General features: G+C 35.2%; 1 protein-coding gene across 10 annotated transcripts in view; it reads left to right on the top strand.

Annotated features, from left to right (window-relative positions):
- MEF2C (myocyte enhancer factor 2C) overlaps positions 1 to 13,507 on the top strand; it is a 118,396-nt gene that overhangs the window by 28,915 nt on the left and 75,974 nt on the right. Inside the window, exon 1 of one of the 10 annotated variants that reach the window (XM_039383664.1) lies at positions 12,376 to 12,465. The exons of the other annotated variants lie outside the window; for them this stretch is intronic. The gene's annotated coding sequence lies outside the window, so the exon portion shown is untranslated. Of the gene's footprint in view, positions 1 to 12,375; positions 12,466 to 13,507 lie in introns of those variants that run through there. 10 annotated transcript variants of the gene reach the window in all.

Here is a 13,507-nt window from a genome sequence, read left to right as displayed (position 1 = left end):
GTATTTTATGTTATAGACATGACAATGTAGTTGACATGGAATGTATTTTGTCCAGTCTTTTTATCTATTCATCACAAAATTGAAATTAATCTCTTTAGCTTGAGGCTGCATAGTTTATTGTCATTAGTTGGGGACAGCCAAAGACATGTGAAGTTTCAATAGTAGAGAAGCTGTGGGATTTTCAGCTATTTCTGAGATCTTAATCAAAAATATTACTGATTGCTTGGGAATCAATGAACACAGTCCTGAGGGAGAAAAAAAAAAAAAAGCAGCAGCATAACCTTAACGTTATTCACAGTGTTTTGTTAAAAGGGACAGTGATTCGTAATGATTTTTTTTTATCATAATGAGACATAGTGAGGAATATTAAAAAGCATTATCTAGTTTTGCTCCATGTAAATGGGTCAGAAATATCAGTGGTTTTGATCTTTTTGAGGCAGTCTTACACACATGAGTAGCTTTAAACACTTAGGTTTTCCTTTTGACCTCTTGGCATATTACATTTTAGCATATTCAAAAGTCTCTGCCTATTCAGGGCTTGTGAAACCATAGCTTTGAAGTTGCCAGATACTTCAGTAACAGTATAATAAATACTGTTTTAAGAGAATTAACTTGTGCTGATGACACTAACTAGAGCCTGTAACATTAATGGAAACGGCATTTCTGAATTATTGAAGGATTTAAAGGTGAGAAAAGATGCTTAAAAATCATCACATTTCACTTCTGGAGAATACCATCTCCATGATGTTGTTCTTTGTTAGCACTGACTAAAATTTGTCCCTGCTTTTATCCATCAGCATATGATTATGTATGACTGAATAGGAGTTAACACATTTTTTAAAATACATTGATTAATGTCCAGTCAGACTACTGAGTTTCAAAACTTTGTTTTTCTTGGGTCTCTTTCAAACAGAAAAGAGGAAGCACTTCCTTTTACAACACCATGTCAAGACAAGGACACGCACGCTCACATAGACACACACATACAAACAGAGTACGATTCAAGTCACTTAAGAGTTTACTGACTGCCACATAGGATCCCAAATGATATGAGGAAAAATGCATAATGGTTTGTAAAAAATAGCAGCTTATTTATGCAGTGTTTCAGTAATTAGAATATTGTTATGCAAAATGCAGGGAGTAGAGACAGTTGTTCAGAATAGGCATCACACTGTTCTGTCTTAATAAAGCAACAGGCTTCACTTTCCATGCATATATATGTGTAAACTATTTTAAATCAACCTCTTTATCTAAATTAAGGTTGCAAGGAGCATTCAGATTTCATTTTCTCCAGTGTAAATGTGAAATAAAAGGACTGGCTGGGGTGCAGTTTCACTCAGGGCCATGCATTTGAATAGCCAGGATCACAGCGCTGGCCCTGGGGCTACAATGCACAGCTTTACAGTGCATTTTTGGTAGCAAAAAGGACATGCTGTTTTTCCAGAGGATTGTGTTGACAGCAAAGTACATCAGTGAAGGCCACCACACTCGCAGTGAAGGTCTGTCTTTTAAAACAGCGCTACAACAAAATAGTGGTTGTGTTTTGACAAGGGTCTTAACTATTTACAGGAAAACAGCCAGTGCTGTAAGTAGTGCTGTCTTACCTGGATCTCCCTAAGCTCTAACTCCAAACCTGGAGCAAATACTATAACTAGGGGCTTTTTTCCATTGTAGCTTTTTAAAATACAGTATCCATTGTCCATGTAAACATTCAGACACCCAGGCTGATACTTCTTTTTAAAATGCAGAATTTTGATTTGTGACAGCTGCATTGGATCGTTAATCATATATTATCTTTATGGAAGCCTTTTTCTAACATATGTTAATTGGCTGTTTTCTGTGACAAATTATGAGCTCTTTGATGAGGTTCAATTGCAATCATGTTGGAGTTGAGTATGTAGAGTTTCCAGCCCCCGCCGGCTCCTTAAACCACTACAAACATCTGCACATCACTGCAGTGCTGAGTAATGGCAGGATTTGGGTTGATCTGATCTCTGTACAGAGTTTTTTCCACAGGATATTTTCAGCTCTTTGCACTAAATCTGTTACAGCATTTGCTGTTTTTAGCAAAAGAGCTAAAATTAACATCTTTTATGGGATCATTGGAATACAATGAGAAATAATTAGTAGTGTGGTATACCGAAATCTTTTTTAATATTCAGGCATTTCAATGTCTAATTAGAAATTCTCGTTAAACTGTTATTGCGTGTTAACATTCAAATTTACTGGTGTCATATAGCATTTCCAGAAGTAAAAATGCTGCCTCGTTTTTGAAATCAATATTTTTCTTTAATTCTTAAATGTAAAATGTACAAGTTCTTTAAAAACAAAAAATTGATTTTACTTCCAAAGCAATTGGCAACACTTTAGTTTTTTAAATTTTTACTGAAAAAAGTATCTTTCCCAGCTCAACAGGAAATGTGTCATTATGTTTTACATAAACTTGCACATTAGTGAAGAAAATTGTGTAGTGAAAGTTACTATAGAAAGACACTGAAAGTGTCTTTCTATCTTTTTTGTATTGAAGGAAAATCATGCTTACATTTGATCAGTATGTAAATTAGGGAAATGGAGGAAAAAAATCACCACAATGGAAGCAATGTTCCTGCATTTTTACTTGGTACTTAATCTTTTGATAATACTTGTGCATGTAATCTTATTTTATATAATGATTCATTAGAAATGCTGAGACAGAAATTGTGTGCTGTATTTTACTATGTTTTTACTCAAAGCTGTATTTAAAGCGAATGTGCAGAAATACAAAATCTTATATATTTTAATACTGAGAGAGCAGTCTGGTCATAAAACTGTGTCAAACAGTATCAATTACATTGCAATTAATTTAGCAGAACACCACACAGCTCAGCTTTGACCTAAACCAAATGGCAGCAGATAAATCTGTCCCATTTGTTCTTCAGAGAAAAGATGAGGGTTAAGTTTCCAGACAGGTGTTAGAGTTTAGAATAAGAAGAGCCAGATGTGTATGGAAGCTACTTCAGTCTCATGAGGATGGTTTTAATTCAGCTATTTCCCTGGAGTACCACACAATCAATGAGTTCCAAATCCTGGGGCTACCTGCCTTTGTGTGAAATCATGGGAACGTTTCTTCACAGAACACCACTGAACATGTGTGGAAAAATTAAAGCACAAATTAAAAGCAATAAAGGTTAACCTCAGAAGTTACACGAACATCACATTTCTTTGAATTTCTGAAATGGAGAGATGATAACCAAGTGGAAATGCTTACAGAAGAGATGTATTACTATAAAGAGGACTGTAAGCAGTGCAAAACTGGGACCATGGATATTTAATATGTTTCTCTAGTCACCACTCATTGGAGGCAGTATTTTACAAGTAAGCATTTGTAGGTCATATGCAACACAGTGAAGAGCATTAAAGTGAGGTGAATGGAGTCAGAGAAGGGTTTCAAAATGATGATTTTGAGTGTGTTGTCCCCATTTCAGAATGTCACTGAAAGTAAATTGATGCATTGAATCTTGAATTAGTCTACACAATGGCATTCAGATCCACTTGCTAAGATGAGCTTAATTGACTTTAAGAAAATAAAGCAAGGTAAAGAGAGATATACATGTAATAGAGAGGGCTTGGCACTTTATTGGATTTTGAGGCCTGTGAGCCTTGTGTCTTAATTGGGGCCAGTTGGGATCATTTAATAATTGCTGTCAGAAGATCAAATTTAATTCTCTTTATAAAAAGATCACAGTGGGATAGAGTTAAACAAATTGTCATCTGAGGTTTCAAATGAACTAAGCTTTAATTAGGTTGATTAGGATGCTGTAAGAGAGAGAGGGAAGCAGGAAACTGATGAATCTGCTGTGTAGCATGGTGGACCTTATATGACAGTACTGTCAAATATCTTTATTTCAAGAAGATGTAAATTAGCATAAAGGATGATAGAGCTAGAACAGCATGCATATATAAATGCATTAGTATACCAGATAATTATAACTTTCTGAAATTAGTGATTTTAAATATAGATATTAATATATTTATTATCATAATCTTGCCCTTAACATTGATTTTGTACGTTTTTAAGTCTCCTACATTATCTGCTTTATTTGTTTACATACTCACTAATTATGCCAGATGAAAAGTATAGGATTTGACTGAAAGCCCTTGGAATTTCTCTATTGTGTAATAAATATTCACTGTCCTTAGCACATTTGCACGAGCAAATCCACAGGTTTCTTATCCCCATGTTTCCAACAGAGAAACTGAGTAGAAAATGAAGGTGACATTAAATATTTTTGGCAGAAGAGGGAGCAGATCTCAGCCATGTTTGCATCCCAACCTTGAATCCAATTCTTTACACTATGCTGCCTGCTACTTTTGCCACGACTGCCTGTTTCTAAGAATATATTTCATCAGAAACCACCTTACATATCAATAGAGCTCAAAAAGTGCCATTTCTGAGAAAACGTAATGTACATTCAAGGCCACAAAAAGATTTAGCTAATGTATCTTTTTATTGATTATGTTTTTATTTTTTCAGTATGCTTTTACTGAATAATAAAATGAACAATGCTGGCAATGGTCTGTTTAGAAAAACAAAAGCTCATTCAAGATAGAATGGAGACTATCAAGATAATTCCACTGTATTTTCCCTCTGCAAATTAAGAACATTTTATATGTCTGTTTTCTTCTGATATTTGTCAAGGATGTTGACTTTTTATGTTGGCTACTGACAAATGCATTGTGTCTTATATGTGTAAGAAATAAATAAATCCAGATGCATGTGCTAATGGAGTGGTTACAGCTGAGGTTCAGTAAGCAGGATGTGATGCTCATTTGTGGCTTTTGTAGTTATAGACAGTGGTAGGTGTACCTGTGTGGTAAACACCATCCCTTTCAGTAGAAATTTTGCTTTTACAGATCTTGAGGTTAAAGCTGTTAGACTTCAATTCTGTGAAAAATTAGAAGATCAAATCCTCATGTGGAAAGTATGAATTAGTTACCTAGCACAATTTTCAAAAACTGAATGTGAACTATGATGTGTTTAAACAGGCTATTTATGTCTTTGTAACTAATGCAGATACGAAGCTGCAGTTCTTTTAGCTCTTTGTCATATCACAGCATAGCTCCTCAGTGTGTTGTATATTTTAGGTTTCTCCATTTTCTCTCTTTTTCTCTCTTCATGAGAGTATTGTTAACAGAAATATATCTATTGCTTGCCTGTCTGTCCCCCACCAAGGACAACAAAAAAATTTGTAGAATATGCCACTAATCCAGAACAGCAGAAAACTTCTTTCTGAACAGACAGCATAAAGCCAGTTGTTTCAGGCAATGTTTTTTCTCCCGTATTTTTTTACTTTTTTTTTACATAGCAAATTCTTTACTTATAAGCAGCCTTATCTGTTTATGCATTTTTTCTGGTTCCAAACCAGTGAGAGTTCAGTTCAGATCTTACAGCATAGAGAGATCCTCCTCATCAAGATGCAGCCAGGAGGTAGAAAGTAAATAGCTTTAGCAAATGATTATGGTGTGCTAGCACTAAGAGATATGGCCACATACTTTATTTCTTGCTAGTCAGAACCTTCCATTTTTCCAACAGATGCTTCGTCCTGAACATGCAGAATTCCAGACATGAGGCACAAAACAATGTATGTGCAAGGTTTATTTCCTATTATGTGGCTTGTAAAAGGTATCAAGTCTTTGTAATCGTGCTACTTTGCTATACTACCACCGTACTTTTCTTTTTTTTCCTTTTTTTTAGAGCAGATCTGTTCTGAATTAATGTGTTTCTATTTAAATTGTGTGTATTTTATATGTTTAAAAGCAGCGACCTGTCCTAATTTATGAGCTTTGCCGTTAGAAAGGACACATTGCACAGAGGTGGTTCCTCACCCCTCTGCAATGAAATGCAGGTACTATCTTTTTTTTTTTTTTTTTAGCCTTATTATGTACCTGACACACATTTCATCTCCTTTTGTCCTTGGGAGAAAAAATTATCTGAGTGGGATTGGAAGCATTAATGATGTAGATTTTCAGCTGTCATGGTCATTGGGAAGATTGATACATTTCCCTTGCCTTTTTTTTTTTTGTTTTCCCCTTCTTCTTCTTTCTCCTCATTTTAAGCCTGCATCTGTCTCTGGGCAAGCAGTTGAGTTCAGGGAGTGTCAATAGTTTTTATATCATATTTATCATATTAGCATTCGCACAAAATGAATGAACTGCTAGCAGCTCAACAGCTCTCCACAATGTTGTGCAGTCTACATTTGAGAACAACTGTATTTAATTCTTGACATTTCTGGGAAGAAATTAAAGCAAAAAGAGTGTGTTTCTAGCATTGAGTATACCAAAAAAAAAAAAAAAAGAGAAGCAAGAACATCTCTGTGTCTAAGAATTCCCCTTTAAGAAAAAAATTACCAGATAAAGGATGTACAGATGTGAGGTTGCATTAGAAAACTAATAAAGGTATTTACACATGACAATTATGTGTTTAGGTCTATGCTGTAGGAAAACCAACATTCTGTTTCTGTGGTAGTATAGTTGTAGCTGAAATGATCTAACACCACAGATAAGAGATGATTTCTGGGCAGAGGTAATATATTTAATTTCCAGCCTCCATAGCTGAAATAAAAGGATGAGATTTGGGTACATTGAGCCAAAGAATTATATACCATAAAGGTGATTTATTTTTTCCAAATTGGTTAGTCTACATGAGGTACTAACTCTGCTTATAAAGCTTGTCTGACTTCTTTTTCAGTACTAGTGGTGGATCTATTCTCATGTTTGTATTAGTAAAAAGGAGTAGCTACATAGAAATCAGTAACATTCTCTACATTTTAAGTGATGTCTGCCTGAGATTCATTCCATCTTTGGTGAGTCAGTGATGGGCTTAGGTGACTGGTTGCATCATACAGTATCTAATAGTGGAAAATAAATAAATAAATACCTGAGTCATTATAATCAAATTTTTCAAGCCTGAATAGGTTTTATCCTGTTATTTGAGGAATTTCCATGGCTCAGGGACACCTGCATGAATCCTCTCATTTTTAATTACTTCATTTTTCTGATAGGAAGCTGAACGACATTAAAGTACAGGCTTAAGAGACTGTCCCGTTTTGGCTTGAGTAGCTAGCCAAATTCAGGATTATTGTCATTAGGGCAGGGAAAGTGATAACTGAGTCAAATATTTCCTTAATACTTTTTGTTTGTGAAGATTTATTATATCTCTAAATGTAGCAAGACTTGAGAATTGATTCATTATACATTATCAAGTATTAATGTTTGAGTTCCCTATCCCATCAGCCATTATTCCAAAGCCTGTGTTAGTTTTATTTCCAAGCTCTACTCTTTGTATTTTCTATAACTGAGCTCTCTCCCAATATCTCAACATTTTCAGCTTCTCCTTGTCCTCACAAATCACAAACTCATAAAAAATAATTCTTTCCTATATTTTTTTCAATGTTCAGGACTATAGGAGCACAGAAGTTACACTTACCAGCAATAATCCTATTCCTTCTATCTCTTTCATCTTCCATTCACTACTCAAATTAATCTTAAAATGGCAACACCATGAGCCACACTTCCCATCCAGTAAAAATGTTTTACCACCTTAACATATTTATACAGTTTTCCTGTCAGGATATTTCCCATCACTAACCCTAAACAGTTTCACTTTCAATCAAGCTTTACCTTGACAATTTTTGTCACTCACTTTGGTTGTGTTGGAAAGGATTCCTTTTATTAACCCCTTCACAATATTTCTATGGAATCTGTTCTCTGGTAGAGGTATATATTTTCTTTTAATGAGGAACTTATTCATATCTGAATTTTTGTTAATTTCTGCACCTATGTTCTCAGTTTTAATGTATTTTCATCCTCAGTTGTTTCCCTATTCTACCTCCTTGGATGATCCCTCCTAATTTTCATCTTAGTCTTTGAACCAAATACAGTGCTCACTCATTTATTTGCTCGGTAATTTAAAGACACTTCGAGTTCTTATCATGGTTTGTCCTGTTTATTCATGCCACAAAAATCGTATTTCTAAAAGCTTTCTCTTTTCTCAAAAAGCTTCCTGAAATGATTCATTTGCAAATTTATAAGACATCCATTTTCAGAATTATGTTTATGAGGTTTCTACAATCCAAGTCTTTTTCCCTCCACACAGGGGTGAAGTGGTGGTGCAGCACAAACCTGCAATAGGAGAACTCAGCTGCATTGCTAAACATAGATAGGCATGTTACAGTGTCCTTTGAGTGATAAAAGGGAGGATCCTGGGTTAGAGTGTGTAAAATTTCTCTGGAGCTTGTTGGATGAAGATGAAGAACACCAGGTCTATGTAGATATCAACAAGTCCACCTGTTCACCCAAAATTTAATTCTCTTCATCCACTCCATCTGTTGCTTCCAGACTCATCACTGACCATAGTTCAGACACTGTCTCCATCTCCTTTGTCTAAGTGCCTGTACCGAGCTTCCTTGCTTTCTGCCATTCAGCGAATTATAAGCAGAAAGTAATCAAAAGTCTAATTGAAAAGGATCCTTTTGAGAATCAATCCGTACTTTTTTCAATAGAGGACAATCTAAAATTTTCTGTCACTGATACCGCCATTGCCAAGTGCTTGTGCCCAAGTTCAGACTATGATTTGATATTTGCAGTACATAGCTTCTTCCAATAATACCTGGAATTATCTCCTGATTCTTAATAGCCATTTTGGGGATTCAAGTTCCTCACCACAGACTTCCTCACATACATGCACTAGGAACAAATCTGTACATCTAGATCTAACCAGTCAGAGACTGCTTTCAGGTGATGCAATGACTCAATTCTGTAGATCTTAGACTTTTTCTGTAATAAGCCAACACTCTCCAAAGTCCTTTGTATTTGTGTGTAAGACTGCTCCCAAACTGTAACGGTAACATCTTACCTGGTATGCAAGATGTCTTTAAATACAGATAGACCCAGATCAGAGTAGCTCTAAGACACCTTTTCAACTCACAAGGTGCTAAATCTTACCCTGTTGACTACTGAATTGCTTACTCATCTCCTCCAGCTCAGTAAATGACAGACTGAATTTGTAAAACCTTTCCTGATATTCATTACACATCTATTAACTATAATGCAATCCAATCAAATTATTATCTCAAAACTGTCAAGTCTCCTAGCTGGATTTGCAGTGGTCCAATTTCCCTACTCCATTTTCAGACAGGTTCCCATTCCTAGGTACTGTCTCCATTTCAGATCAATTAGGGGATTCAGTTTTCAGTTCTTTATTTTTTTCCCTTTTATTATCAGCTTGTCTAATTGGATAAACTGCTGTACTTGAGACAGTCTCTGAAGAACTTCATGGATCTTATTCCGTACATATTGGTCAGACTCCCATTATGTCTGTCTAGCTGCTAAGGGTACAGCATGAACCAAATCATAAAACTTTTTCTTCAAACTATTTATTTTCCAATTTTTTCTTCTGGGTGATGGGTAGGCATGGAAATACCACCTGCTGATCATTGTAGTTTAAAAACAACCAACTGTTCACAGATACATATTTTATATTAACATTTCACTTAAAGGTTTTCCTTAAAATATGCATTAGTGTATGCATTCTTTGCTTTACAAATCAAATATTCTTCTTCATCATGGCCATCTTCAAAAATGTTTTAACTTAACCAAGTTGTCCTTTCTTCATCAAATGTAGCAGGCACGTATCTTACTGGGGTGGAGGCAATCAGTTTTCATCTAGATTGCTGTTGGTTTCTTCTTTTGGTGCACTGCTGCAAGGAGTGACTCACTATCTGTGGCAAATTCCACAGTCACTTGGAAGGCCTTTGGCCTCCTGTCATGTTTTTTTATCATGGTTTTTTATCAGCATGACCAGGTTTGGTATAACATGCATGTAATATTCAGAAAATCCTCCTGTCACTGTGCTGGGTGGATGCCTCTCAACTGGAAGGTAAGATAAAGTTACTCCTTTCTTTTTCATATAGGCATGGATCTGCTTAAATTGAGAGGTGGCTACAGACTGGGTATTCAATGTCTCAGTAATTCAGTCCATTAAAAAGCAGGGTGTTGTGTGACATAGTGAAGCAGGGTTACTGTTAGGAAGTGCCATCTTTTCCACTATTTTGGCAATGATGCTTAGTTTGCCCAAAAAACTTTTCAGGGGAACTTTGCAAAATAAGAGCAAGTGAAACTCTTCCACCCACGTTGCACAAGTTCTTGCTCTGTGAGATAACTTGTTTTGAGTTACAAGTTACAATGACCACAGTTATCTGAAGCATTCTTACAGCTAGTATTCAGAAGTCCAAACTGAAAAAAAAGAATAATAATGCTAGAATTCTCATGACACTTCCAAGGCATGCAAATAATGGTATTGATTGACAGTCAGTAACTTGGCTGCAAGAGGAACTTTCTGCAATTCATGGCTACATTGTCATTGTATTGGGAATATGGTAAAATATAAACATGAAAAGCAAATAAGGTATAACTCCGGAAGTTCAGACTTAAAAATAAATACATTCTTCTATCCTTTACACATGAACACATTAACTAATAAATGGATTATCAGTTGAAATAATCTTACAAATCCAGCAGATACTGTCAAAATCAGTAATAAAATTAGTGAAATATGACTTCAGATCAAATGAGTCAAGTTTTCTCTAAAACCTTTAACTAACAACTTATAAGGAATGATTTCACAGTTAGCAAGCTTATGAACATTTTACTCCTGCCTTGGTGCAGAACTTCATTGCCCTTGAATTATTCTCCATTATAAATTAAACTCACACCATAAGTCAGGAATGAGGTTAGATAACTGAAAAGATGAATAAGTTTTGGTAGTTAAAGTTTACAAATATTTTCTTCATGTACAGACTTTTTTTGGTTTGACTTACTGTCTCTCTAGTAATCTGTAGTACTTCGTCTGTTGCAGTGTATCCATTATGGCTTAAATATTTGGTTTATATTTCCTGTAGCAAAATGCATGATCTCTTGAGTTAAATTTAGTAGATTAAAATGAACTCCCTTCCAATCTTTTCATATGGCAGCCTGCCCATAAGATCAAAACACAAGTGTAGGTTAAGTTTAATTTCTAAATCAGAGTGTTGTAGACAGATGTTTGAAAGCTTAAGATGACTCAGATTCATTTGTTGCATGGCTTTCTGCCTGGATAACCATACTGTAGATCGTACCACTGCTGCTTTACTGATATATTGCCATGATGATGACATATATAATTTTATCATAACCTTTCTGTTAATGGTCCAAACTGTGTTTTTTGTAATGACTATGCAGCCAAACCACCATGTGAATGTGAAGAACCACTTCTGTCTTTAATATCAGCTGATCTCAGTCAGATAACATGATAGATGATCATTATTTTCACCCTTCATGCTTTTCCTTCAACTATATCAAGCTCAAGGTGATAGACCCCAAATGAGTGATGTCTTGAATTGCTACAGTATGTCTGTCTTTTCTTCACTATGTAGTTGTCTTCATCTGTGTATGGAACATAGTCAACCAGGGTTTTTACAGAAAATATTTGAGTGACAGTGGGGAACCCATATTTGAATAAAATGGGTTCCCCACTGTCAATTTTCATGTTTACATTGCAGTTTTTGCAGCTAATTTTTCATCAGAAAAGTAACTGATGTGTTCTTACTTAATTCATTCACATTTTTTATTTAGACAATGATTGAAAACTTGTTTGAGAAAACAGGCTTACATAAAAAGATTTCATAGACCTTAAAAGCTACTTTTATAACACCAAGAAAAGAATGGTAAGAGAAAGGGGACAGCATTTTTTTATTTGTTTCCTTATATCAGGATAATAAAAAGAGTGGGTTTTTCTCAGTTTTAACCTAATTAATCCATTCAGAATGCAAGCCGCTTAATGGAACAGGGACATCTTTATGGCAAGTTTGTTTCTTTCGTAAAGCAACCATGAAAATGTTAAATTCTAGCACATTTTAACTTTGTTTTTCTCTGGCTGCCCTCTTGTTTATAAGTTAAATATTTTTCCTGTCTTGTTTTGATACTTCTTATTGCCCCTGGTGTAACTGCTCAAAGGACTCTCTGTCTGGGGTTTGCAGCAGAGCAGATTCAGACAGTTCTGCTTGGAGAAGGAAGTGGAGAGTTTTGGTTCCCATTTTGCACTTCTGGAACAGTTTAGGGAAGGAAGCACCTTTACACCTTTTATTGTTCGTGGTTGCTGACATCATATCCTTCCCTGACCGCTCTGTGCGTGTTTCCTGCCATTCTGTCAAGATTCTTCTGTGTTGCAGAGCAGGAATAGTGGGTGTGCATATGTGTGTGTATGTGTTGTGCCTATATGTCTGTGTGTGAGTGTTCAAAAGAGAGATGGGAGCAGTCAACTGATCTGCTGCATTTGTCCAATAGCTCTTTGCCCTTCTCAAGGCTCAGATCAATCTTCTGTCAGCTACCACTGCCTCTGCCAAATCACAAAGTGAACAGAAGCCCGCCAAAAATGAAGTTCCTCTTTTTGTAAGCAGTCTGTTTTATTTATTTTTTTTTAATGTTTGGCTTTGCAAAAAGAAAAAAATGCAGATGACTGTAACACAATAGCATCTAACACTGTGTTTCTTTAAATGCAATTTGTTTGCATGTGACCTTATCATTAAGTTGGAAGGTTTCTTTTATGTGGAGGTACTTCAACAAAGTTCTTTTTAAATTCTCTTGGATAATGGAAGCCTGCAGTGCTATTTCAGTTTTGTAGTACATTCAACTTTTCTAGTCAATGTGCTTTATTAATGTTAGGGAAATAATTTATGAGTTAAGAGGAACTTTAAATACTTGATAGTGCAATTTTTAACCCTGCAAGAACTTTCAAAAAGTGTTGAGAACACTGGTGAAGACCTAAAGCAGCCATGGCAATTTTTTAGTCTCCAGAGGTCTTGACATTCTGTTTGACTTAGAAATTATAGCCCTTGAACAATAATATAGTGAACATTATAGCCCTTGAATGAAATGTCTTGATTTACTTATCTGTGTCTCATTGATTAGGAATTAATCCAACTGTTTGTTTAATATATGTACTAATGAAATAAATAGAACTACACACAAAAGCATAGTAAGAATAGCACTTGAAACATTATGTGTTGATAGGTATATTTATGCGTATATGTGTGTGTGTGTGTGTTGTGTGTGTGTGTATGTAAAAGAATGACAGATATAGAGAATACCACAACATTCCCAATTTGTCTCTCGTAGTGGTAAGAATAGCAGAAATTATTTTTTTAAAAGGAAATAAGTTTGCTACAACAATTGAAAGCTTATATTTGACATTAGAGAAGTAAGAAAAAAAGCAAATGGAAGAAAGATTTTTTTCAAGAAAACCCGTGGTGTGTTGAAACAAATTTATGTTTCTTTGCAAATTGTGTGGTTTATACATATGACCTAACACAATTTGTCTTCTCCTTCAAGTTCTCTCAAGTTGCATGATAATTAACAATTAAGTCATCCTTGCTCCCTTTCAACTTTATTTTCCTACACATCTCTTTTTCCACCTAAAATAAAACTAGTGTAG

Source organism: Pipra filicauda, unplaced genomic scaffold, assembly GCF_003945595.2.
Source record: "Pipra filicauda isolate LSUMZ 115617 unplaced genomic scaffold, ASM394559v2 scaffold31_size4109673_pilon, whole genome shotgun sequence".
In the NCBI taxonomy this organism is placed as follows: domain Eukaryota; kingdom Metazoa; phylum Chordata; class Aves; order Passeriformes; family Pipridae; genus Pipra; species Pipra filicauda.
This window is presented reverse-complemented; position numbering and strand designations above follow the sequence as displayed.